This window comes from Sciurus carolinensis, unplaced genomic scaffold, assembly GCF_902686445.1.
Source record: "Sciurus carolinensis unplaced genomic scaffold, mSciCar1.2, whole genome shotgun sequence".
NCBI lineage: Eukaryota > Metazoa > Chordata > Mammalia > Rodentia > Sciuridae > Sciurus > Sciurus carolinensis.
This window is the reverse complement of record NW_025920116.1, coordinates 626172-650920: the sequence shown is the minus strand read 5'-3', so window position 1 is coordinate 650920 and position 24749 is coordinate 626172. Positions and strand designations below refer to the sequence as shown.

The 24749-nt window shown below is 40.8% G+C and overlaps 2 pseudogenes; both read right to left on the bottom strand.

Annotated features, from left to right (window-relative positions):
- LOC124973572 (alpha-1,6-mannosylglycoprotein 6-beta-N-acetylglucosaminyltransferase B-like) overlaps positions 1-3248 on the bottom strand; it is a 52142-nt pseudogene extending 48894 nt beyond the window's left edge.
- A 17408-nt stretch (positions 3249-20656) lies between these two features.
- On the bottom strand, positions 20657-21255 carry LOC124973563 (cell division cycle-associated protein 3-like; annotated as a pseudogene).
- Positions 21256-24749: the final 3494 nt, after the last annotated feature.

The window sequence follows — 24749 nt, the reverse complement described above, 5'->3', positions numbered from 1 at the left end:
ACTCACCTCTGCAGCTCCTTCAGGGAGATGGTGACCCACAGGCTGTGGCCCAGGATATAGAGAGCAGCCAGGATGTCCGCTCACTGCACTATCTTCCCTAGAGGCCTGCCCTTCAGCACCCATGGGCTGAAAATGTCCATGGACTCCTCCGTCAGGAAGCCAATGTAAACGAGAATCTGGGACAATGTGGGGCATGGGGTTGGCAAGGAAGAGCAGCATACCTCTGACCCTCCCACCCCAGCTCACCAGCTGGGAGACCAGTGGCAGCAGACACTGTCTCCAGGTTTGGCCCAGGCAGTCACTTTTGGATGCCAAGGTACCCACACCAGGTATCGTGATGCAAGGAGTTACGTTCCAGGTGGACAACAGTTAACATAGACCAGAGAGTTCATGAAATTAGAGGGACTCAGAGAAACAACCAGGGTGAGACAGAGTCATGTAATTCTCTAGTGCATGGAATGGATGGACAGACGGGTGGACAGGCAGATGAATGGATGGACCCACAAGTCTTCCCGAAATAGACTGTTACTCTGAAAATTCTAGGTGGAAGCCATGACTTCTCTGTCTGATCCGAATGAGTTGTCTACACAGCACAAAGCACTCCTCAGGGCCTTGTCCTTCCCCAGCTCTGCAAAGGGCAAAGGGCTTCACCTGCACCACCATGATCCAGCCATCCCCACCTCTCTCCCTCTGGATCATATGCAAAGAAATCCAGTGCCACTAGCTTGAGGGCCAGCTCTGTGCCTGCTCAGAAGCTGATGCCCTGAGAGCATCACCCAAGCTCTCAGTGCTCTGTTCCCTGAGAGAATTACACACCTGCTTCTGGTCCCTCCAGATGCCCCTAAGTTTCTGTGCCAGGTGTTGGACAGCTGTGGCTCACTGGGCAGTGAGCTGCTTGGTCCACTTCTTCATGAAGATCGGGGACTCCTTCCCATTGCCCATCAGCTCCAGGAGGTGAGACAAGTTGCTCCGGAACACTGCCTAGAGGTGAGTCCTGACCTCAAATCTTCCAGGCCCCACCTGCAGCCAGAACCCCATCCCCTGCCACACTGGGGACAGGGCTGCCTCTCACAATATGTATTAAACCCCTTAACCCTAAGCCTAAGTAAGATTCATCATCTGTTAGATGCAATCACGTAAGAATGGCCAGGAGACTGAGGTACAAAGAAAGTGCCTGGCATGCAGAAAGCCCTCAGTAAATGACAGTTATTATTGGTATTATTCTAGTCCCTTGAGAGGGCATCTGCAGAGACCCAGCCCACCTATGAAGGCAGGCTTTGCTGAGCAGCACCCCAGGTTGTGGAGGGACACTGTCCCCCTGACCTCCCATCTGTTCACCTCATGCAGAGCCCATGGCCCCCTTCCACCTGGGCAGGGCTGAGGTCTCTCCCACTATCACAGAGAATGTCCAGCCTGAGGAGGACATCCCACTCCCTCCAGGCCTACCTGGACTCTGGGAAGGGGTCTGGGGGCCATTTGCACAGTGCTCTAGTTCCTCCAGGGCAGCAGCGGGCAGAATCACTCAACCTCGCTGAGGTAGCTGAGGAAGGAGCACTTGGTGCTGTCCACCCTGAAGAAGGTGTAGCAGGGGTCAGAGGTACAGTGGGCACACATCCACTGCAGAGAGGGCCAAGTCTGAGCAGGCGGCCAGCACCAGCCCTGGCCCCTGCAGGCTCCTCTTGCATGCACATCTCCAAGGACCCCAAGGTCTGCCAGGACAGGGTGCATGCAGTGTGTCGTGCCCTAGAGACACAGCAAGGAAGGGCAGAGACCTGGCCAGTTGCCCTGGCCACTAAGGACTCCAGAGAAGGCAGGGTCTTGTTCTCCCAGGCCCAGGCAGAGGAGGACCCTGGGAGAGGTCAGGACACTCAGGGGCCAAGATCTGGACAAAGAGCCAGGAGGGGCAGCAGGGCATCCAGGCCTCGTCCTTCATGCCTCAGTCCCTTGTTGTCAGGCAGTCTCCAACTGGGACTTGGCTAGGTCCAGGGAAGGACCCCCACAGTGGTCCTTAAGGAGGGGGTTTCCAGCACTACAGCTCGCTCCTCAAAGCAGTGAGGAACTTTACAGCTGTGCACTGGCTCCCCGCATGGATGGACGCACAGCCAGAGGCAGACTTGGAATGTGTTGGGAGGCACCCTCAGTCCAGCCGTGGACCAGGCCAGGAGGAATGGAGACAGAGCAACCGAGGACTGTTCCTTCTCTGAGCTGTCAGGAATCAGGCTGCCGATGGCACATATTTCATAGCTCATTTACCAGAAGAAAGTGCTGAGCCCCTGGGGGAGATGTCCAGGGGAGTCTGGGTTGGTGGCCATGCAGAGTGCCCAGCAGAGACATCTTGAGGTCAGTTTCAGCCAGCTGCACCTGGGCCAGGAGCCACAGGCTGGGCAGAGGCCCTTGCCAGTGAATAGCCCACAGGGTCAGACTCCCAGGCTGCCACCTCCCTGGCCATGCTTCACCCCCAGCCAGGTCTCACCTCCACCTGCACAGTCAGGGAACTTGAGGTCACTGGGCACCTCACACTGGTCCCAGTGACCTTCAGAAACTGTGCGGAGAGGTCAGCATGCTGAGGACAGGGGTCCAGGGAAGAGCCAGGGGAGAGATGGGAGGGACAGGATGACCTCTGGTGGGTCAGGGCAGCAGTGACCCACCCCCTCTGCCTGCCAGAGTTTCCTCACTAGCTGAATGGCCTGACCCAGGCGTCCCCAGATCTGAGTTGCCCTCCTCCACCCCCCAGCCTGCTAGAAGAGGAGGTCAGAGTCCGCGAAGAGCTGGCGGGAGCAGCAAAAGACTTCAAGTTCCCACAAGGACACCCCTACCCTCTGTGAGGATGGCAGAGATAGGCCTGAGGCCCCTGCTGCTCCCATGGAGGGGAATGGAGGGGGTCTGGGCCCCTTCCCCAGATGACCTCATTCTTGGAGCCCAGGGACCAGGACTCCAGGGGCCTCCTCTGTCCTTAGACCCCTCAGGCAGGTCAGGGTGGGTTGAACCCTGGGTCACCTTGCTGAGAGCCTGGATCAGGACCTCAAGAACCAGGTGAGCTGTGGTGGGAGGAGTCAGGCCTCCTCGAGAAACTCCCACCTGGTGCAGCAGCCTTGGGGTGCATGGTGCTCACCCCTCTGCCAGCACCCACCCCTGCTGTGCAGGAGAAGGCTGTGGCGCAGGATCTGGTCCACCTTCACAGTGATGTCAGAGACGTTCTGGGTGATGGCTTGGATCCACTCTATGAAGCCAGTGCCAGGGGGCATCCTGGGTAGGCACGAGCCAGGGTGAGCCACGCAACCTGCCTGGGTGACCTACCCGGGGCCTGGGCCAGTCAGCAAAGGTAAGAGAGTGGGCTCTCGGGTGCCTAAACACTGTTTCAGCCAGGACCAGGGCCAAGAGAGCCAAAGTCAGGTGGCATGGAGCTGTGCTGGTCCCCAGGATGCAGTGGCCTGCAGGTGCCTGGCTGGTCTGCATGTGCACTGCATGTGCTCCAAAGGCCAAGCTGGGGCCTGAAGTGGCAGTGGAGTCCCTGCCAAGAGCCCGACCAGGAGTGTCCAGCACACCCCAGGTGACGTAGGTCCAGCCAGCTGCCCCTAGTCTGTTTCTCTCTTTCCTGCTTTGCCCCAAAATAAGTCCCACCTGCAGCAGCCCAGGGACTTGTGGATTGCTAGGACTTCAGTAAATCAACCCTGGCTTCTGAGAGTGAATCCCGGGGACCTTAATGGAGTTGACTGCCACTGAAGCCAGAATTAAGGACAGGTAGTTAGTGTAGAAATAGGGAATTGGGTCAATTCGAGGAAATGAAGCCATGAAGCCATCTGCCTCTGGAAGGTGGAGACTGCCGCTGGAAGAATGGAATGTCAAGGATCTCCGAAGCCCATTGATTACCAAATTTACCTGCCTTTATCAAGGACTGCAAGCAAGGAGCTGCTAATTAATGCCCTTGGACCCTTATCTGCCTGAATCACCCTGGCCCTCCCACTGCCCATGGTTTCTCACTTAATGCAAAACCAGGCCTAGTCATGTAGGCATGAAGGAGAGATAAAGGGGGAGAGAACTGGAGAACAAAAGAGACATTAACCTATAAAAGATGTAGGGTGAGCACACTTCTTGGGACTTTAGAACATCAGCCATGGTCCCCTTCTTCCTGCAGGAAGAAGTCTGTATTATTACCTTTAAAAAAAACCTGCTTAATATGCTTGCTTGGAGTGCTTCTCTGGTGTTCAATCTTCAACATTAGAAGGAGCAGAACTCGTCACCGGTGAATGGCCGTATCACCACCACCTATGCCACACCCTCCACCTCACCTCTCTGCTGTGTTGCTTTTGTTTTCAGAGATTTTACTGCCTTATCTTGATTTCTGCTCAGCCCTGGGAGCATTATGAGACATTAGTGCAGTATTTATCTCACCAAAAACCCTCCCGCGAGATGAGCCCAGCAGAGGGCTGATCTTCTAGGCAAGGACAGCCCTGGGGTTGTTCTCCAGGAAGCTCTCCCCTCCACACATCAGGTCCATGACCTCCGAGTCTCACATGATCCTCGGGCTCTGCCAGGTCACACCTGCAGTTTAAGCTCCATTTTTTCCTAGCCAAGGTCCTGGGTCTTCATGGCCATACCTAATGGGAGTCACTTGGAGGGTTTTTCTGACCTGGTCCCTGATTGGGTCTGCAAAGCCTGCCTCCCCAGGTCTTCTGTGCAGGGTGACCTGTCCACCAGAGGAGGCAGGGCAGGGATCCTTTGTGGCCAGTTGCCCTCTTGGGTCACCTGCCCCCTCACCTCCATCTTCCACAGGAAGAGAAGGGGCAGTAGCATCATTGAGAGATGGGGCTGGTGGGGACAAGGCTGAGGAGGAGGAAGAGAGGACAGGTGAGGACAGGACGGGGAAGGAACCCCACAGACACTCATGCACATGCACACACACAATCCAGCCTCTCTCCCACTTCAGTTTGGTGCCCAATGCCAGCTTCAGCAACAAACAAAAATCCCTAGTGGAAAATGACACCACTTCAGGGCCACTTTGTGGGTCAGTGGCAGAGCTTGCCTGGCACATGAGGCACTGGGTTTGATTCTCAGCACCACATAAAATAAAAATAAATAAATAAAATAAAGGTATTGTGTCAAAAAAAATGGCACCACTTTTGCATTAGTTTCCTACGGCCACTGTAACAAAGTTCCACCGACACACTGGCGTGGAACAACCTGGCACAAGGCAGTACTGGAGGCACACGTTATGATTTCCAGATCTTAAAATAGCTTTAATAGTACAAAGTTTTAAAAAGTTTTTCAGAGAACATATTTTCCTTGATATTATTTTTAACTTATTCTCTAAAAGGAAATATTTTTCTACAATAACAAAGGAGGTTAAAATCTCAGACTTTCAGCCAAATATAGCTATACCCACCCATTTACCTATATTTTTTAATTCTTTTGTGTTACATCAGAGGTGAGTAGTTGTAGACTTCCTCCTGTATGGGAATCTTAAAGTATGTATCACTGGTCACAGAAACAATGTTCTCATCCCTCCATTAGTGCAGTAGAAATGTTCTACCTTAGATGTAGATGAATATTTCAGTGGGGAATTTTGCTAATTGAAGGACATTCATGAAACTAGGGAAGTCATTGTAGGAACTGAATAGAATATTTAATCTTTCCTGTTTGTACAGGATTGGATGGTTTTCCCAAAGATTCAAGCCTACCTGGAACTTGTGAATTTGGCTTTATTTAGAAACAGAGTGTTTGCTCATAAGCAAGTAAAGATATAATCATCCTGAAACAGGGAAGTCACTAATATTTCTTTCAATAAAATTTTAACTTTAATCATCAATATTAATGATTTGATGAGCAGTTTATTGCAGTACTAATTCAAGGGTGAAATTTTCAGTGTAGAAAAGAACAGAATTCATTATTTTCTACAAAAATTCAATTTAAGGAAACAAAAAAGAATGCACAGTTTGCTTTTGGAAAACTGAATTACCTTGGAAAGTAAAATGCTATTACTGATGAAACAGCATCCAATAGAAGAAAGCAAATGAGTACATATTTTGAAATCTGACTTGCAACTGTATGAGTGAGAGATAATTTTGATTCCATTAATATCTGTAATTCTTAGAAATTGTGTGTGTATTGTGCAAATTTAAGTGAGACAAGCAATATTGGTTAATGTAATGTGGAACACCTTCTATAAATGATTTTTCTCATTTTTATTCACATTTTTAACAGATGATATTCAGGCAGTAGGCCTGCATTTAGCAGAAAGCTTTAAGTGCAAAGATAAATGGTTAAAAGTAATACCTAGGCCGCTGCTGCAGAGGTCTCCACATATTTTTGTGCATTAGTTGTTGAAGATGGTGATCTATTTGCATGGTGTTTTGCAGTTCTGCTGTATATTCTTCTATTTTTTTTTCTCTTTATATGTATTCTTCCACTTACTTGTATGTCTACCAAGATTCCCTTTTTACCTTTTCTTCACCTAACAGTCAATCTATGTTGGTTCCTCTTCCATTCTTCCCAGGAATTTTTGCTTCTGGCTTCTCTCTTTCTCCCTCATGAACACCATGTCCTGGATTGTTTCTGTTTTCTCCAACCCAATATTTGAGATTGTAAATCTGTTTGGCAAATTTTCTGTTTTTATTGTGGACAGTGATTGAACTCATCAATTCTGTTTATAGCAAGAGGGAAGTGGAGGCCTTGCTGGGAGCTATGAGATTTGAGGCTGTACATTATTTGCACTGGGTGTTGTTGATATTGGTCTCACTCTTAAAGGTGGGATACTGAAAATCTTCAGTGACAATATAGGTCTACTGGGTAGAACCTGTATTGCCTCATATCCATACAACTTGATGGGAAAACACAGAAGAAACATGAAAAAAACAAGAGTACAAAATACCACAAACAAACCAAATGCCCCAATAAGAGAAGTCACTGACAACACAATAGAAGAAATGTCCAAGAAAAAGTTTAGAATGTACATAGTTAATCTGATCTGTGAAGTAAAGAGTGCTATAAAGAGGGAAATCAAAGAAAAAATACAGGAAGTGAGAGATCACTTCAATAAAGAGTTAGAGATTATGAAAAAAACATGCAGGGATTCTAGAAATGAAGGAATTAAAAAATCAAATTACAAATTCTATGGAATTTGTAATTTAGATTAGACTATTTGGAAGACAACTTTAGATGATGAAGTCAAAATATATAATACTGAAATTACAGTTGACCATGGAGAGAAGTTGGTAAGAATCCATGAACAAAACTTCCAAGAATTATGGGATAACATAAAAAGACCAAATTTAAGAGTTTTTGGAATAAAAGAAGGAGCAGAGGTACAAACCAAAGGAGTGCACAATCTTTTCAATGACAAAATGTCAGAAAAATTTCCAGACCTAAACAATGAAATGAAAAATCAAATACAAGAGGCTTCCAGGACACCAAATATACAAAACTACATCAGACCCACATCAAGACACATTATAATGAAAGTGACTATAATATGGCATAAGGATAAAATCTTAATGGCTGTGAAAGAAAAACAGCAGTTTATGTATACAGGAAAACCAATTTGGATATCACCTGATTACTCAACCTAGACCCTCTAAGTGAGGAGGTCATGGAACAACATATTTCAAACTCCGAAATAAAATTCTTGCCAACCAAGGATTGTATGTCCAGTAAAATGAATTTTAAGATTTGAAGATGAAATAAAAATCTTCCATGATGAACACAAGTTAAAAAAATTTACATTCAGAAAACCTATACTATAGAATATTCTTAATAAAATATTCCATAAGGATGAAGTAAAAAAAAAAAGTGAAAAGCAGCAAATGGATGAACTACCCTAAAGGAATAGTGAAAAAATAATCTAAATCAAATTAAAAGCCAGAAATAAACCAAAATGACTAGGAATACAAGACATATCTCCGTAATAACCTTGAATATTAAAGGTCTAAGTTGATCAATCAAAAGGCAAAGAATTGTAGATCAGATTAAAAGGAAGACCCAAAAATATGCTATCTTTAAGAGACTCACCTCATAGGCAACGACATCCAGAGACTGAAGGTGAAAGAATGGGAAAAATCATATCACTCAAATGAATTGCACAAACAAGCAGGGGTTTCTTTCCTCATATCAGATAAAGTGGACTTCAAGCCAAAGTTAATCAGAAGGGACAAAGAAGGTCATTTCATTCTATAGAAGGGAATTAATTATACAGCAACAATGCATATTGATTGTAAATACTTATGCCCCAAACAATGGAGCATCTACATATGTCAAACAAATCCTTCTCAATTACAAGAATGAAATAGATCACAGCACAGAAATACTGGTGATTTTAACACACCTATCTCATTACTAGATAGATCTTATCAATAAATCTAAATAAAGAAACTGTAGAAATAAATAATACAATCACTAATTTAGACTTCACAGACATACATTCAATATTTCATCCATTGGCTAGCAAATAAGCATTTTCTCAGTGGCACATGGATCTTTCTCTAAAATAGACCATATCTTATGCCACAAAGCAACCCTTAGTAAATACAAAAAAATGGAGGTAATACCCTGATTTCCATCAAATCACAAAGGACTGTAATTAGAAATCAATGATAAATTAAAAAATAGAAGCTACTCTAAAATATGTATACTAAATAATACACTATTGAAAGACAAAGGGATAGTAGAAGAAATCAAGGATGAAATGAAAAAATACTTAGAGGTAAATCAGAAGAAACTGTTATGAAAATTTATGCTCCAATAAAATAGAAAATATTGAAGACTTTTACAAATTTGTAGAGATACATGGCCTACCTGAGCTAAATCAGGAAGTCATTCAGGATTCAAATAGAACAATTTCAAGCAATTAAATAGAAAACACCATTAAAAGCCTACCAATTAAGAAAAGGGCAGGACTGACTGATTCTCAGCTAAATTACACAAGACCTTCAAAAAAGAATTAACACCAAAACTCCTCAAATTATTCCATCAAATATAAAAGGAGAAAACGCTTCTGAACCCATTCTATGAGTCTAGTATTACCCTGATACAAAAACCAGACAAAGACTTACCAAGGAAAGAAAACTTCAAACCAATAATTCTGATGAACATGAATGCAAAATTTCTCAATAAAATTCTGGCAATTCACATACAAAAACATATTAAATATTTAGTGCACCATGATCAAGTGGGGTTCATCCTAGGGATGCAAGGTTGGTTCAATATATGGAAATCAGTAAATGCAATTCACCACATCAACAGATTTAAAAACAAGAATCATATGATCATCTCAGTAGATGCAGAAAAAGCATTTGACAAAATATAGCACCATTCATGTTCAAAACACCAGAAAAACTAGGGATATAAGGAACATTTCTCAACATCATAAAAGTTATACATGCTAAATGTAATGTCAATATAATTCTAAACTGAGAAAATTTAAAGCATTCCCTCTAAAAATTGAATTATGAGAAAGATGTGCTCTTTTACCACTTTTATTCAACATTGTTCTTGAAACTCTAGCCAGAGCAATTAGAAGAAATTAAAATTATACAATTAGGTAAATAAGAACAAATTATCACCATTTGTCATTCATATAACTGAATATTTGGAAGATCCATAATATTCCACCAAAAATATTCTAGAACTAATGAATGAATTCAGCAAAGGGCAGGATATAAAATCAATACCCATAAATCAAGCACATTCTTATACATCAGTATTAAGTCACACAAAGAGCAATAAAGAACACTACTCCATTCACAATCACATCGAAAAATAAAATACTTGGGATCAATCTAACAAAGAGGTCAATGACCTCTACGATGAAAGCTATGGAACACTAAAGAAAGAAATGGAAGACCTTAGAAGATGGAAATACCTCCCATGCTCCTGGATAGGCAGAATAAATATTGTCAAAATTGCCACACTACCAAAAGTGTTATACAAATTTAATACAATTCCTATTAATATCCCAATGATATTCTTCATAGAACTAGAAAAGCAAACATGAAATTCTTTTGGAAAAACAAGGGGGGAAGGAAAAATTAACAGAATGAATCAAACATCATTACCCTATGTAAATGTATGATTATGCAAATGGTATGCTGTAACTCCATGTACAAACAGAAACAACATGTATCCCATTTGTTTACAATAAAATAAATTAAAATTTAAAAAATATATGAAGAACTCTTAAAACTCAAAAATAAGAAAATGAACAATCTGGTTTAAAAATGGGCAAAAGACCCAAACAGACACCTCATCAAAGAAAATATGCAAATGGAAACATGAAAAGATGCTCAACATCATATGTCTGCAAGAAGTTGCAAATTAATACAACATGATAACATTACACACCTTTCAGAATTCCCCAAATCCAAAACATAGATGGCAGCAAGTTCTGGTAAAGATGTGGAGCAACAAGAATGTTGATTTTTTGCTGGTGGGAATGCAAAATGGTACAGCCACTCTGGAGGACAGTTTGGCAGTTTCTTGTAAAAAATAAACACATTCTTACCATGCAATCCAGCAGCATGCTCTTTTTCGTTTACCCAAAGGAGTTGAACACTCAAGTCCACACAAACAACACCTGCACACCAACATTTCAGCAGCTTCATTCAGAATTGCCAAAGCTTAGAAGTGAGCTAAATGTCCTTCAGAAAGTAGCTGGATAAACAGACTGTGGTGCAACCAGATAACGGAATAGGATTGTCTAAAAAGATGAACCATCACGTCTTGAAAAGACATGGAGGAATCTTAGATGCAAATCCTGAAGTGAAAGAATCCAACCCGAAAAGGCTACACAGTGTAGGATTCCAACTCCATGACATTCTAGAAAAGGAAAAACTATAGGCTGGTAATAAGATCAGAGGTTGTCAAGGGTCGGGGAAGTGAGGAAAGAATAGGCAGATCACAGCACATTCTTAGAGCAGTGAAGCTACTGGGTATGGTATCTAATGGTGGCTGCATGTCACTGTGCATTTTTCAAAATGCGTGCAATGTGCAATACCAAGAGTGAACCTGTCGTGAACTCCGGGCTTCAGTGATTATGATGTGTTGCTGCAGGTTCTTCAGTTGTAAGAAATATACCCCTCTGTTTGGAGATGCTGACAGTGGGGAGGCTTTGCATGTGGAGGGGTCGGGAAACATCTGAACCTTCTGCTCCATGTTGCTATGAACCTAAAACTTCTCTTAAAAAAACAAGTTTACTTTGAAGAGAACAACTTCCACCATGGCTATCTTAAAGCTATCGACATGACATCACAGAACTCAAAGCTGGGAAGAGACTGCACAACTGGCTCTCGGGAGCAGATGGGAGCCTGGACACGATGTCCTGGACGCGGGGATGCAGGGAAGCCTTGGGGCTCTCCAGGGAGGAGCCTCATCAGACTTGCTGGAAGCTGACTGTGCAGCTGCCCGTGGAGGAGTCAGAGCTTTGATTTATTCAGAAGGAGAGACATTTGTTTCCTTTGTGTCCTTTACCTTTAATACCAAGACTTGTCTAGACATCTACTGTGTAGCCACTCAGACTGGTGGAAAGTGAGTGAGCCTCAGTGAGAAATGGAGGCTGAACCAAAAGCAACTTCAACAATGAGGGGTTTGTGATCTCCCAGAATGAGGTGTCCGGACGTGGGGTAGCTCCCGGCTTGCTTGACTCGGTAGCTCAGCAATGCCATCCTCCAGCATCAGTGGTGCCACTTCAGTGGCTTCTGCAGTGCTGAATGTCACATGCAGACATGGTCATGTCTAATGAAGAGGCACATTCACTCCCAACCTCAATTAGTGAGCAAAACCTGTCCTAGAAGCCCTTCAGTGTTCACTCCCCAGACCCCACTGCAAGGTTGGATCACCTGCCATTCCTAAGCCATCTCCTAGAGAAGGAGCATGACATGATTGACTCAGACCAGGGGGCAGGACCTTGCAGGAGAGCAGGAGCCAGGAGACAGGCAGGGCTGTGCCCACTGGAGAAGCAGGCTTGGGTGGGGAGGGGGCGGGAATGGCTGACGGAACCCAGTGTAGGGAGAATATTAGAAGAAGAGCCACTTATTTTATGAACTGGTTGCTTCATAAACATTTCTTGAGATAATTAAGAAATAAGAAGGCTGTATGAGGAAGCTCCCTGCCCCCAAATGGAAATGCCTATGTGGACACACTTGGACATAGCAGCCCCCTGCATCAACCTTCCTCTATTGATTCCCACATCCACACCAGCAAGTCAATGGAACAAGTTCTGTGCTGTTCAAAGGAACTAGCACTGTACACAGGGAAGCCATATGTCTGCTATGGGGATGAAGGTACCAGCCAGCCCTGAGGGCTACATAGTCCCAGCAACTCACTGATCCTGGCATGAGAATACCACCACCTTCCCAGGTACACCCAGGTAGGGCTCTGTGTGAGGTCATTTATGGCAAACCCATCTCTACACATCTGAATTCCCCAGAGAGGCTGCACATGGTGTCTCGCTACTCAGGCTCTGACCTGGTTATGGGGAGTTGCTAGGTAATTGCTTCCCATGCTGGAGGAGACTTATTTACCATGGCAAGCCCACATGGGTGGGGGTGCAGAGGAAAGGAGCCCTGGTGGAGGGGGTGCAGCAGCCTGGACTCTTTCTCACTCTCTTGAGCTCCTGGACCTCAGAGAAGTGTCTTAACCCCTCCAGGCCTCAGTTTTCCCATCAGTAAAATGAAGGAGGGGCTGGGTCTCTTCTTGCTCTAAACCTCTGAGGCCTGCAGATGACATCACTAAATGAGCACTGATTCTCAGACCCCTCCCAGGCAAGGAATGACCCCGGATGGTGCAAAGAGGAATGGATGAAGTTTCTTTCTTTTTCAGTGAATAGGGGGATTAGCCAGCCCATGTCACAAGCTCCTGGGCTCCCTAGATCTTCTTCTGAACCTAGACCTCCTAAGGTCCCTAAAATGACCAGCTTGCTACAGTGTGCTGTCCTACCAGGAAGGGCCTACCAGCTCTAGATCTCTGCTGGCCCCTCTGCCCCAGCTGGAGCCAAGGCAAAGCCTTTCCTAGTCACTGGAGTGGACCTTGACTTCTGTGGTGTGGGCATCTACACAAGCTCTTGGGACCACTTGACCCTGGCTTCATTCTGAGACCAGACTCCACCCTCATCCCTCATTCCTGCAATGAAGTCCTGCCTGGCCAGACACTGGATCCTCCTCGCTTCCCTGCCTCACTCGTGCCAATCCGGTGCAGGAACCAGGTGGTGTCTCTCAACACTGGCTGCCATCCTGCCTGTCCACGCACCTGAACCTCCATATTCTGGGGGCTGTTCCCCTTCCCATGTGGGCCTCCCCGCTCAGCACTCCTGTGACCTTGTGCTGAACCCTTGATCCTGCCACCACCCAGGTTTCCCTGACTCCAGAAGGACCGACCCTTCCCATGCAGCAGCGTCTTCAACCCCTGCTGCCCAGGTCCAGTTCTAAACCTTGGCCCCTCCTGCTCCTTCCCCTTCTCCATAAAGACTTGGCAAACAGATGATGTCTGAATGTGGTTGAGGACACTAGAATTGTCTTCTCGGGGAATATTCTCCACTGGACAGTGAGCTGCTGTATGGTTGGGAGAAGGAGGAATTCCTACCTTGTACGTAGGGAGTGAGAACCACCAGCTGTCACAGTGACTTCTCCAGTGATATCATTCTATCAGCTGACAGCTGTGCTCTGGTGCATTCTAGAACCTTCCAGACACAAAGAGAAAGCCCCATCCTTGAGCCATGAGACTGGGCATCTCCTCTTCTTTCTAATGATTCACTTTCTCTTCCAGGTGATAAAGCACAGGCACAGCTTTGAGTCAGACTGACCTGGGCCCCAGTGCAGACTCTGCCACTTACTCTGTGAGCCTAGGCAAGTTGCTTGACCTCTCTGAGCTGATCTAGATAACTGGGGAAAATAACACTGAGCTGTCACAAGAAACAAACAAAATTATGGGAACCAGTTGGTAAAGGGTCTAGCAAGTAGTGGGTATGACATGTCAGTTTGCTTTCTTCCTTCTCTTTATTTTTATGGCCCAAGCCAAGCCAAAAAAAAAAAATAGAACCAGAATAGTCAAAGCAATAATTAGCAAGAAGAGTGAAGCAGGAAGCATAACAATACCAGACTTCAAACTATACTACAGAGCTATAGTAATAAAAAGAGCATGGTATTTGCAGCAAATAGACATATACCAGTGGTGCAGAACAGAAGACAAAGAGACAAACCAACATAAGTACAATTATCTCATACTACAGAAAGTTGCCAAAACCATTCGCTGGAGAAAAGATAACCTATTCAACAAATGCTGCTGGGGAAAATGGAAAACCGCATTTAACAAAATGAAATTAAACCCTTATCTCTCACCCTGCATGAACCTCAACTCACTGTGGATCAAGCATTAGAACAGAGACCCTGTGTCTAGTGGAAGAAAATGTAGGCCCAAATTTTCACCATGTTGGCCTAGGACCTGACTTCCTCAACAAGACCCCTTAAGCCCAAGAAGTTAAATCAAGAATTAAATAAATGGGATGTTAAAGTAAAAATCTTCTAAGTGACACAAACAATCAGTAATGTAAAGGGAGAGACTAAAGTGTGCGATAAAATCTTTACCACAAGTACCTCAGATAACACTTTAATCTCTAGGATATATAAAGAATTCAAAAAGCTTAACACAAAAAAAATAACCTAATCAATAAATGGACTAAGAAACTTAACAGACACTTCACAGAAGAAGATATACAATTGATCAAAAATTATATGAAAAAAGTTCAACTTCTGTAGCATTGAGATAAATGCAAATCAAAACTACTCTAAGATTTTATCTCACTCCTGACAGAATGCTATTATCAAGAATACAAGCAACAATAAATGTTGGCAAGGATGTGGGGAAAAGGTTCACTCATACATTGCTGGTGGGAATGCAAGTTGGTGCAACCATTATGGAAAGCAGTATGAAGGTGCCTCAGAAAACTTGCAGTAGATCCACCATTTGACCCAGTTATCCCAGTCCTTTGTTTATACCCAAAATGACTTAAAATCAACATACTACAGTGACACAGCTAGATCAATGTTTATAGCATCTCAATTCACAATAGCTAAAACATGTACCCAACCTAGATACCCTTCAACAGATGAATGAATAAAGAAAATGTGATATAAATAATGGAATATTACTCAGCTGTAAAGAACAAAAGTCTAGCATTGACTGTTAAATGGATGGATTTATAGAATATCATGCTAAGTGAAATAAGTCAAACCCATAAACCAAAGCCCAAATGTTTTCTCTGATAAGACAATGCTAATTCACAACAAAGGGAGTGGGGGATAGGGAAGAATAGAGTTACTTTATATTAGGTAGAGGGGAGTGAAGGGAGGAGAATTGGTACAGGGTAAGGAATGATAGTAGATTAAAACAGACATTATTTCTTAATGTACATGTATCACTACATGACCAATGTGTTCCTGCAATATGTATAATCAGAAAAATTTGAGATTAAACTCTATTTATGTATGATCAATCAATATATGAATGCATTTTACTGTCCTTTACACCTTATTAGAATAAATAATATAAAAAATTTAAGATAGTAGTACTTCTACATCATTGCTAGAATAATTGAAAAAATTACCCTGGTCCAATACAAGAGGAGCTTTTCCATTAGCTCAATTATTTTTGTTTTCAGATTTTTGAGATTGATCTTTCCAAAGGGAACTTGATTGAATCTACCAACTTCTAAACAGGAAAGTACATCAATATCTCCATATTAGTTCAGCAGGAGGAATACACTTCCAAACACTCTCCCTGAGACTTAATGGGTCATGGGGACAGACATCTTATGAAAACAGCTACCTAATGCACAAAACTATTAATTTTTGTGTGTCTGGATCACTGACCTCTCAAATACAGGCGTCATTCTTCTTAAGGATTTGAAATCATTTTTCCCATAGATAATTTCTTTGACATTGTCAACAGGTGACTGCACCAGTAATATGCACTATTATTCTTCTCTAATGCTATTTGATGTTTTATAATATTTTTCTTCTAGGAACATCATAATTTAAATGGTTATTTCATCATTTTGTATTCAGGATAACTTTAATAAATAATTGTATAAATCTTTGATTATTCTCTTGGTGTAAACTAAATTATTTGGTCAAAATGTATGCATATGTCAAATACCTTAATACCTATTAATAAGTTGCTTTCTAAAAGATATTAGCAATTTATACTTGTAGCAATTGTTTGAAATGAAGTCCACTTAACTATAGCAATAACAAAAATATGAAGTTTTGCTCCTGAAAAATACAAAATAAATTTTATTATCATCATCTTATGAACAGATTATTGTATGTAAAGACTAAAAATGGGGATTCTAAATTAAGAATAATTAAAAATCTGAAGACAATATATTTTGTAGCAATTGCACAGAAAATTAAAAGCAAAATTTGCACTACACAAAGTTGAGCAAGCAAGGAAGACTTTACTCAATACTATTGCAGTAGGTGATAGAGGTCAAAACTGAATCTGATCTCAACTCAGATGAAACAACAGCTGAGAGGGTTTTGATGCACTGAGGTAATGCTGTTGAAAGAGCCTCCAGGATGAGCCCTGGAAAACAATGTTGGGCACATTCCAATTTTGTTAATAATTTTCTCAGAGATTAGACAATGTGTGTTTGTCAATTGGCAATAACTGAAGTTAAACTCCTGCCCAAGCATAGAGATTAGAGCATTGGGGTGCCATATCCTAAATGTTTATATGTCAAAGAGACCCTTCCAAGCTCTTCAGGTTGACATTCCTAGGTTCTAACCTGCCAAAGTAACTTCAGAAAGACATGTTTTCTAAATTTAAGAGTAATAAGATAATTGAGGTTAGTATAATAGAACTAAGAAAATGGAGGGTCAAAATCAGGAAGAAACATGTTTTAACATTAGTCAAATGTAGAAGCCATCTTGATCTCCTGTAATGACAACTTATGGTACAATATTAGGGCAAGACTTTAAGAAATTAACCTAAATTAGCAAAACATTTATATTCCCAATGGAAGAATGTCATAACTCATTAAAATGCATATTAAGTTAATAGATTTACTTCCTTAAATATCACTAATATCTGGGAGGCTCTTGTACAGGATGACTAAGAGATAAAACTTTTGCAAAAGTTTTGAATGTGTATTCCTATTTGAATGAGATAATTGGGCTTTCAGATTAAGAGATTTGAAAATAGAGGAACAGAAGTTATCCAGAGTTTCCTCAGCTGTGTTCTGAAGTATATAGAAAGACTTTGTGACAACTGAGACTCAATTCAGGAAACATTTCTAGACCCTGCCATTTGTGGGCTGAGGAAGTCCAGACAGACACTGGTTATGCAATGAAATTTCTATTGTCCAACAAATACGTTTCTGTGATTCTAACTACAGTCTTCATTCTAATAGGAGATGTCTATAATTTAAAAATGAATGCAACACAGATTCTGTTCTCAAGTAATTTGCAATCTAGTGGAAGTAATGAGATGTGCATGTGAGTGAATTCAAGAAGCAGATGATTCACAGATGCTATATATGGATTTGATTTTGTTTATAATTTTAAATTTTAACAACATATTTTTCTTATTGCCATTTTTCTCTTTTCTGTTTAACTCATTAACATTCCTTTCAATTTTTTTCTGCGTATATCAGCAAGTTTCATTGTGATTACTTTTCTGTGAATATTCTTTTGCTACTCTCCTTAAGGGGAAACATGCTGTTGTCTATTCATATTTTTTGTCTTTTCCTTCAGTTAATTTACTTGGCTCTAGCTACTATTTACTCTCAAGATGAACTCTCTGCATTCAGAATATTTACTCATTATTAAAAAACAATATTACACAGTGTTCAAATACTCTAGATTATAAAAGATGCAGATATTTTATTATTCTGATGTAAATTTTTTATCAGTTATAGCAAAAGTGCTTACTTTGTTTTTCCCCAAAGATTGCTATCAATTTTTTGTCTTTTTAAGAAATGTTCACTTCATTCCATCCATATTCATATATACAAAAGATAATGTTCTGCTAGCATATTGTTTCCTGTTTTTATTTTCTTAATAAATTCCAATATCAACACTGAGTAATTAATTGTATTACACTTAAGAAAAATGTTAGCATCATAGATATGTTTCAGTTGTTTTATCCCCAATATTATGAAATTTGTCATGATGCATGCAACATGAAAATGTCTTATTATTAATAAAAGGAAGCTTACATAAAATTGCATACATGGAATTGTTATATAAGACCTGATGGACCCTTTAGATGAAGAAGAGACATTGTCCAGAAAGATGAGGTACAGGAGTATTTGGGGAGTGGGAGAGCAATGATGAGGCACTCTGGCTCTTCCTGTGCTGAGCACGTAAAACTGGCTCTCACTGTGCTAAGCACAAGCCTGACCAAAGGGGAGGCATGGGAATGTGTGATGGAGGCCACTTTTCTCTTTTCCCTGCCTACCAAAAAATAACACCAGTTCCTCCAAACATAAGGGGAAGAAGTGAGATGGAAAAGCACCAGACGAAGTGTTCATGTGTGCAGGTGAATAACACTTTCAACAAAATATCTCCTAAAGGGGAAAATTTTAAAAAGAACACACATTAATAATTTTTCTATCATTTTTTGAACTGTAGACCTCTAGTTAAAGTTCAAAAGAAACTAAAAGTTAAAAAAGAGCGAACTTTTCATGCAAGGGTTTATATTGCACTACAGTCCACTGGGATATTTTGATAAGAGTGTCAACTTATAAATTACTTTTTAATTTTCAAATTCTCTTGTTTATAAAATAATTTGCAAAAGTACAATTTAAAGTCAGAATGTTATTTTAAGATACCTTAGCTTTAAACTCTTATTTTTCTAGATTTTAGGAATTAAACCTGCAAACCCATTTCCAACATCCTCAGTTATAATTTAGGCTGCCTTAGGCTCAGCCATCATAACTGCCTTTCTGCATGGAGGAATTAGATTATAAATCTCATGTTTGTCTTTTGCATACATTAAGCAGAGACCACCTGCTTATTTCACACAATATATTAAAAGAAATGTTATTTAAGAATATTCAGAACTTATTATTTATTTGTTAGTACAGGAGAAAAAGAAGTAGTATTATTACAAGATTCTTCTTGGGTTATTAATGCAGAATATTTTATGTGATACAAATAAAGCATATAATTAAAATACTTTTTATGTAAGATTCATCTACAAATTAAGAATTCATAAATTTCAAAAATAAGCACTTTAAATGCTTAAAAGAACACAACCAATTTGGTCAGTCATCTTACATACAAGAACAGATACAAAATGGAATATCACAGGAGAAAGAAAATATTCATGAGTGAAGCAATATTTGATGATAATTCCATGAATGATCTTTTAATATGCAATACTAATTATTTTGGCACCAAGTTCATAGTTTGCTCAAAACTCAAAGCTTATTGTCCCACAGGGACAATAACTCAGCAGAGAGGAATTAAACCCACGATGACAGAGTTGCTGAATATTTAAAAAATGTCAGTACTAAGAGACTGGAGTAGGAGTGCAAGAATGGGAGATGGCCTGTCCTTGTGATTTTGTAGTCACTAAATGATGCTTGGTATGAGAGCTGACATTCAGACTTCAAAAATTATGAATAACATTGAAATATCTTCATGAAATAATGGAACACAGCACCCACTATCAGACCAGGATTTCCCAACTTTGTTATTATAAATTCCTCCCATCCTATTGCTCTTCATAAAGACACTGTATTTCAAACATTGTCCTCAATGAAGTTTTAATATCACTAATATATAATCTTTCTCTGTGTTTATTTTTTGTATATCTATACATTATGTATTTAAGAGTAAAAACATTCACAATCCTTCACCCAGCATAATTTTGGTCTGTCCCTGGGAGACAATACAATTTCACCACCTGCCAATTTCAAAACTCCTCCTAACACTGGTCAAATGTATCCAGACTTAAATTTTTATATTTGGCACTTCTGCCCAATTTTAAAGCCTTAATGAATTCATTAATTGTGCAAATATATGCAATTTCACCAATTTTCTTAGTGTTTGTATATTATGGCCAACCTTCTCTTGATTCTCTAAAATAACCTTCTGAACCTTCAAAATCCAGCATGTCTCTACTTCTATAAAATCATCCTCTACTTTTACAGGAGTGTGTTTTTCAAGTCCAATTTGTGCCAACTTATTATTTAGCAATGTTATCCATTATAACAATTACAGCACTTCAAATATTTTTATAACTTTCCTCATTATATTTGAAAACAATAATATTTAATTCACTTTCAAATATGTATCAATTGGTCTGACTCAGTATAACTGAAGGAGTGAATTACTAATATTGACATGTTAATGGAAAAGGTAGGGGATGAGCCTATAATAAAGGAATTCTTAAAGATGAACAAAATAGGAAAATTCACTAAGTGCACTTTTTTTGTCTTTTAAAAGCATCATTTAAAATCACAAAGTTTAATACACAAGAAAGTTTAATACACAAGAAATATGCAAGACAAAAAGAAAGCCTGATAAAGTTCTAAGTCCCAGAGTTGGTAGTTTAGGAGGAATCAAAGAAAACAATCCTTTCCTTAGTCTCCCTGGAAAAGAAGGAGTAACAGAAAACAGAACATCACCAGGCCCTGGGTGAATCCAATGTAGGTATCACATAGGGGCTAGCTCTCTACCAAAGTAAGGTGCTGATTTTCCTTGTCATGGTCCTGGTCTTGCTCCCATGCTCGTCCTCCAGTTTTCAGAAGCCATCCAGTTCCAAGAATGGCTCCTTTCTTTAATTTCCTAACATTTTCACTTAGGGGAGAAGGTTACTTACCCTATCGTGGTGTCAGGGTTCCAGGGGAGTTGCCATCCTGCAGGATGGTGAGGGGGTATCTCCTTAGGACCTTGTTGTTTGGTTTCCATCTATAGCACTTAGAACCTGAAGATCAGGGACTCTCAGCGTCTATTGAGGAATTGTCTGTACTCTCGCTGGCCACAGGGGTTTTTGTGGGATGTCTTGCAGACTCTGGGGAAGACACCTGTTTGAAAGGGAGCTCAGGGTCATTCCAAGGTAGCATCTGGTCCTCAAGTGATAACTGAGTAGCCAAAGGCAATCTAGCTCAGAAGATGAAGGTTCTCCCAGGGTCAGAACAGATTCTGGGGGAAGATTTGATTTGGAGGCTTCAGTCTCAAATACTTCACCCTGCTTTTTCACCAGTGGACTCTGAGGGTCTGCACTGCTGGTCTTCATAGGTGTCCATGCAATGGCAAGGGTAGGAGAGCGGCAGTGGAGTCAGGGAGTGGTGGAGTTGGGCCGGGGTGGGTCTGAGCACTGGAGTTCCTGCTGCAGCATGAACACTGCCACACAACCACAGCTAGCCAGCACCAAGGGGGAGAAGGCTCGCTGACCTGTCACCCTGCAGCCGTCAGGTCCAAAAAGAGAAGGGAGGCCCGTCTCAGTAGCCTGCCCTACACAGCACTGTGGGCTCATCTGGGACCTCAACTTCCACTTCTCGAACTGCATTGAGAAAATGGAAGTGGGGCAGAGCTGAATGAAAGCCAGGACTCAAGAACTGACCAATAGCGTTTGTACATTCTGGACCAATAGCATTGGTACATTTTCAAGCCCTAATTAGCATTACTGTGGACCAATCACAGTAACTCAAGGGCTATAAAGACCCCTTGGCACAATTTGCCAAGGTCTTTTGGAGGAAGAATACGAACCGTGAGGCATCGAGGTGCTTGTGTTCTGCTCTTGATCTTTGTCTTCAGCAAATGCTTATTCTCACCGGTTGATTGCAGTCTTGGAATTCAAGAGAGAAGAACTTTGGAAGAAAACAAGGGTGAGTTGCTGGGGTGCACTGCACTGTGGCATGTCTGGGGAGTGGAGTGCGTCTGGTTTCACAGTATTTCTTTTTGACCTTCTGGAGGTCAATATGTGTTGAAGGTGCCTATACTGACTTTTTACTTTTGTTTTTCTCTTGTTATTGGAAAATGCAAAAGGTGTTTTGTCTTTATTGTGAAAATTCTTTTTCTCAAAACCCTGTGTGATTGTGGGTGAGATATCTGAAATGTAGACTCTCAGATTCTGATGTAAGAACATTTGAAGTAGTTAGATACTAATTTCAGGAAGAACAAGAAATAAATGTGCAGGGGAGACAAAAAGAACCCCTAAATAAAATAATGTGTCAAGTCTTGATTTACATGTGCTTGTGTGCTTATACACACGAATATATACACATTTTTTAATCATGTAATTAAAATTTATTCCAAATGTTTTAACTCCAGTTTTATCAGGATTTTTGTGGATTTACCCCCACAAGTTAAAGTATCTTGTATTTGTTAATTTAAGCATCTTAAGGCCTGGAACTTTTTTCCCAGATCAAAATGTTCTAGTGTGATAGGATGAATTTACCAAGTGTCTGAGGAGACTAGAGCACTACAATATTGGCTTGTAACTCAGGCTGACAGAGACATGGTCTGTGAAATATTGAAAATGTTGAATTTTCTCAATATTTTAAATAGCTGTCTATTGCTGTTTTCATTGTGATTCTAGGTTTAAGCTTGGCGTGTAAGAAAAAAAGGTTTAAATGTCCACATTGAATGATCTATCTCACCTGTTCCTCAAGGGGTCACAGAGCCAGTGATAATTTATGAGAGGTAAATGTTTGCTGAGGTTCATTACTAGCCTCTGCACAGAACTGGAAACTTGGGCTTTCCAGAACCAGTCTGGACTTAGGTCTGCATATTGAGCATCATTTACTTCAAGATGTTTGCTAATAGCCCCTGTTGTTTCTTCTTTGGCCAATCAGTTACTTAGAAGGTATTAATTTTTCTAATATTTTGTGGTATGCTATATCATTATTTTATTATTGCCATTGATTATAACAATTCCATTGGAAAAAAGCAGGGAATGAGGTCCTACTGACCTGTGCTGTGTGGACTAGAATCTGTGTGATCTGGACAACGTACTCTCTGAAGTTTGGTTTCATCATCTGTACAGTGAGGATGATAATGCGTACTTTGAGATATATTGGTAGGATTAGGGAGGTCCCATGATTAAAACAAGCCATGCATGCAAGCTTATTAAGTGTTTGACATATGAAAGCTACTTAATGGTTATTGTCTTATATAACAATCACTAGGCAGTAAGATTCAATGATGAAAGACACTGTGTTCAAGAGTTTAGCTTCCTAAACTGTACCCCAGAAATATCTTGAACCATTTCCACATGTTAAGTTATTGAAAGCACAAGGTTTTCTTGTAAATTCTATATAGTGTAACCTTAGAAGCAGGGACACCAAGGATTTAATCCTAAAGTCATACAAAGAAACATCAATATAAATTGTCTGCCAAGATATTTTTGGTTCTAGCAAATGAAAATATTTTTAAAAAGAATCAATTACAAATGTTTTGCCTAAGATTTTATGGAATACAGTAGTTTCCCCTTTTCCACAGGAGGAATGTTTCAAGATCTCCCCAGTGGATGCATAAAACCATGGACAGTTCTGAAACGTGTATACACTACATACTTTTTCTATATCAATGCTCTTCAACTTACAGTGAGTTAAGCCTCATTAAACCCATTGTAAGTTGATATATCCTAGGTTGATATCGTAGCTTACCTCAACCCATCAAACAGCAGAGTTAGCAACACAGTACACTGTATGGGCTGTTTGCCCTCATGATTACATGGCTGGCTGGGAGCAGCAGCTGAAACAGTGAGAAATGAAGCCATCTGTGGTGTTGGTTTTGGAAAGACCAAGCTCCTGCTTTCTGAAATAGTCATTGAGGCACAGAGTTTCAAATCATGTCATCAAGGACAGACTATAGGCTTTGTCATTCCCAGATCTCCCAACAGTCTTTATTACTCATTGCTTTTCTTTTCACTGGAAAGATGAATGTTTCAAACCATACACGAGGTGCTGTATCATTGCCTGCCAATAATTTAGAATACTGAAGCTGCTTCCAGATTCCCATCAGAACCTTATGACTTCCTCAGGACTGCACATTTAGTGATTTTTAAATAATACAATATAAAATTGACTATTTTGTGATTCTCATTTATTCTAGTGATGACTGTATTAGAAGGAAAAAAAACCCAATGCATGGGTTAAAAATTGAGAAATGTAATTAAGTTATATTCTTGCTTTGCTCATTTTTCATAAATTAATTTAATTTAGTAAAACATCTTTCTTTACAAAATTAAATGTACCTGGGACAGGACTGTATTATGGAGGCCTATAAAATTGCTTAACTTTAATACTGGTGATTTTGAAAGCAGTTTTAGAATGTTTATGGAATGTAGTCAATAAATCACATCGTTAAAACCACTTTAACTTGAATATATACAAAGTCTTTTATAGGACATTTCTGGGAATGATATATTTCAGTGATTTCCATAAGTGTTATTGAAAAAAGGCAAAAAATAGAATACTTCAGTTGTTCAGCAGGGTTTAATTAAATCCATCACACAGGTAATTAAATATGCAAATATTTCATTTATTGATGAACTTCACAGGAACTCTTGTAACACTTAGTGATTTTCAGCTTGGTGGTGCTGCAGGTCCATCACAGATCTAATCTAGGTGAATGATGGTATATTTAAGAAAGAACAATGATCTTAAAATGGAAATAAAAGTGACTTGAGAGCTTGCTTAGTTCTTAAATGGGTATTTTTTGAACTGTTTATGAATTATACGGATATATTTTTCATAGTATAATAGTAATTTTTAGCATCACTGTATTTAAAATTGCAAGGATACTACAGAC